Source organism: Pyxicephalus adspersus, chromosome 5 (assembly GCF_032062135.1).
Source record: "Pyxicephalus adspersus chromosome 5, UCB_Pads_2.0, whole genome shotgun sequence".
Classification (NCBI taxonomy): domain Eukaryota; kingdom Metazoa; phylum Chordata; class Amphibia; order Anura; family Pyxicephalidae; genus Pyxicephalus; species Pyxicephalus adspersus.
In genome coordinates, this window is record NC_092862.1 from 136,710,719 (window position 1) to 136,714,601 (window position 3,883).

At 44.7% G+C, this 3,883-nt stretch overlaps 1 protein-coding gene across 2 annotated transcripts in view; it reads left to right on the plus strand.

The window, feature by feature from the left end:
- Positions 1 to 3,883, plus strand: part of ANKIB1 (ankyrin repeat and IBR domain containing 1) — a 118,975-nt gene that overhangs the window by 1,370 nt on the left and 113,722 nt on the right. The gene's annotated exons all lie outside the window — the stretch shown is intronic.

Genomic DNA, 3,883 nt, shown 5'->3' on the forward strand with positions numbered 1-3,883 from the left:
TGATCAATGTCTGATGGACTGTGTTCTGTATTGGGGACTGATCAATGTCTGATGGACTGTGTTCTGTATTGAAAGGTTGACAAGTATTTGTAGGACTGTAACCATTATTAGTAACGGATCATGGCCAGTGATCAATGTCAGGTGACTGTTCTTTGTCTGGAGGACATTGATCCGTATTGGCGGGGTGGCTAATCACTGTCTGAAGTAGCGATCAATATCGGCGTCCAGTGGGATTGCAGTTACAATATCGGATCAGAACTGTCAGGCTGATCAGTGCTTTGAGGGACTGATATCATTACTGTGATCAATAATGCAGAGGGGAATTCTGAAGGGGGTAATGATCAATGTCTGGCTGCCAGTAATCAGATGGAGGGGGGAGTAGTGGGGTAATAGTCTATAAGGGAGGTAAATATTGATGGGGAGGGGTCTGATCAGGGACCTCATGTGCCCCCCATGACCCATATATAACTTATTACATTGTATCCGTATGACCCCTCCCCCCAGGTCATTATGACATCACAGTGTGCAGCCTGCCATGACAGGTTCTCTTTGTTGTACATCTGCCAGTCACATTGGATGATATCATTATATGTTATTTCCCCCAATGTTCTTTATTCTCAGTCATGTGACTTTCAGACTCTGAAGATAACGATCGTTATGGATAACGACGGTCATTATAGGTGGTTGGCTTGAGCCTTGCATGGTGCTGAAACCTGTCAGTGGGATAAATGGTGAGACGTGTCTGCAGTGATCCAGTCTGTGGATGGGATTGGGGAACATTGCAACATTGTATCAATGTGAGAGAGAGAGAGAGAGAGAGAGAGAGAGAGAGAGAGACTTCATTGCAACATTGTATCACCGAGAGAGAGAGAGAGAGAGAGAGAGAGAGACTTCATTGCAACATTGTATTGCAGAGAGAGAGAGAGAATGAGAGAGAGAGAGAGAGAGAATGAGAGAGAGAGAGAGAGAGAGAATGAGAGAGAGACTTCATTGCAACATTGTATGATCAGCCCACCCTGGATGTGTGAAGGTTTTGTCCTTGTCACCCTCCGGTGCCCATTGCCACCCATTGCACAGCCCGCTGTAGTTGGTCACGCTCAGCCGGACATAGAAGAGCCACCCGTCGGGTCGACAGAATCGTTCCCCTTTTTTTTTTTTTTAATCCCGGCACTGTTCAATTTCTAAAACAGATCTACCTGAATAGGTAATGAAACATCTTCAACATCACAGAGCAAGTCCGGCCCAATCAGGCTTATCAGTACCAGCGGTGAAGTTCATGCCAATGGGCTTTGTGTGGCATGATACCGGAGGCAGTGTTCTCCCCAGCCCCGTTTAGCTGGGCGCACCACCCCGCACTTTTCAGTAACCACCCGGCTGTTTTTAAGTGGTTATGGAAAAGTTGGGGTGCAATACAGGGGGTGCCATCCACCTACAGCTTCTTTCCACCCAGTTTAAAAAAACACTCCACTTAGAACCCAAGTGAGCACACAAATATTAAAGGCCCAATGTGCAAAAATAAAGTTGGAAATGTGTGTGGAACGCCGATTTCTCAAAGAGAAGACATTTCTCCGATACCCTGCAGTGCCGGGATCATGGCAGATGAAGCCAGTTCAACCCAAAAACAGCTTTCTGGTTACTGAAAAGTGCCGGGCGGTGCACCCAGCTAAAAAAGCCCGGAGAGAACACTGGTAAAAGAATGGCTAAGATACGTTCAAAAATGATGCTCCCTGAAAAGGTGCAAACAGCTAATCTGATGTCTGATCTTCTTTAGGGCTATTGTTTAGGCTTTTGATTACTAAGGAGAGCCTGGAGCTGCCAGGAGAGAATCAAGGAGGTTTATATTTGAGTAGGAACCCTAGTTATGTATTGCTGTGAAACAAGTCAGATTTGATATTGCTGAAGTCCTATAGATTGATGAATAATTTTACTATGCAGTGGTTTCGGTATTTGATGGGATTTGTACCATCTGACCATGGAGTTTGGATTATTATATGCATGGTGCATTTGACTGTGGATGAGATTGTTGTGCTGCTTGAATGAAGACACCATAGGCTTCACCATTACAGCAGGGTTGCTCAGTGGTTAGCACTCTGGCCTGTGCAGCGCTAGGTCCCAGGTTCAAATCACGGCCAGGACACCCTGCATGGAGTTTGTATGTTTTCCCCGTGTCTGTGTGGGTTTTCTCCCACATTCCAAAAACATGCAGTTAGGTTAATTGGCTTCCCCCAAAAATTGACCTTAGACCGAATTAATGACATATGACTATGGTAGGGACATTAGATTGTGAGCTCCTTTGAGGGACAGCTAGTGACATGACTAGGGACTTTGTACAGCACTGCGTAATATGTTGGCGCTATATAAATACCGTGAATAATAATAATAATATATTGAATTTAATGGCAGGCAGGGACACCCCATGACACCCCATGACCCCCCATTGCTCTCAGTAACTTTTAATGGCGCTCAAGCGAAAAACAAAGACTTTCGTAAGTGATCATAAACTTCTAATAACTAATTGTTACCTTTGTTCCAATGCTTTGCATTCTCTGTTTCCTAGAACATTTACTTTTCGTTCTTTGAAGGCTTTGTTCTTTGAAGCTTAGTAATTAACCCATGGCAAGAGAACCTGTTGTGTTTTCTAAAGCTAGCCCTAAATGTTTAGCCTGCTAGGTATGGCGTGTGCATTGTGTGATGGATTAGTGTACAGAGAACAGGGCTTTGTATTGTGCTGTGACCTGAAACGCCTTGCTGTCAGCGTTACAGTTGTGTCATTTGGCCGGATGGACACGTGTGTATTTTACAAGAGACCGTTCCTGTCTGCTTTATCAGCTGGGTGATATTAAAACTTCAAAACATGTTTACCTTTCTCTCTACCTCAGCTAGAAGAACACATTGTCTACTTCGGTGTGTGTGGACATCGCCCCTGTCACTCCTCTTGCAGCACCTGTGCTCGGGTCACCTGTACCTGCTAGAATTTATGAGCATGGCCAGGATTTAGCTGGTACCTCTCAAGGAATCGGAACCAGAACAAATAGTGTGATGGTTTGCATCTTAGGCAGTCTAGGCTTTCTTAATTTTAGCAGTTTGCCCTAAAGGTAAGAGATCTCCAGCGTATAATACCCAGGTCGGTCTATGCAATGGCTGCTTATATGTCATAGGTGACAGGTGCTCATTTAAAGAAACAATGCCAGGGCGAGCTGACCCTGGAGAGTCATGGATAGCCCAGCTGTAATCTCTTTGCTGCCTGTGGATATAATAAAACTATATTACAAGTAGTGAAAGACACAATGAAAATAATACGTCACCTCCTGGACAGAATTGATCAGGATATAACGTACACTCATGCTCATAAATAACTAGTTTTTCCACTAGAAGTTGCAGATTTGTCTTGTAAAATCTTGTATGGTATAAATGTATCTAAGCTGCAGTCTATCTGCTCACATTGTAACATTCAGGGCAAAGCTACAGCATCTGCTCATAGCTCACCCCAAGGCAAGTGCGTTTAGCTCAGCGCTCTCCTTAGTCCTAGTTCACAAACCTGGGCATCTGTGTATGAGAAAGTGCATGCAACTTATTTTAATTGGCCTGAATAGCCAAATACAGGTGATGGGTGCTCTCTGATTTCTGATCACTCTGATCATAGTGATTCCCTATGGTTCCCCCAGGATCATAGTGATTCCCTATGGTGCCCATGATCATAGTGATTCCCTATGGAGCCCACAAACATACTGATTCCCTATGGTGCCCACGATCATAGTGATCCCCTATGGTGCCCACGATCATAGTGTTTCCCTGTGGTTCCCCCAGGATCATAGTGATTCCCCATGGTTCCCCCAGGATCATAGTGATTCCCCATGGTTCCCCCAGGATCATAGTGATTCCC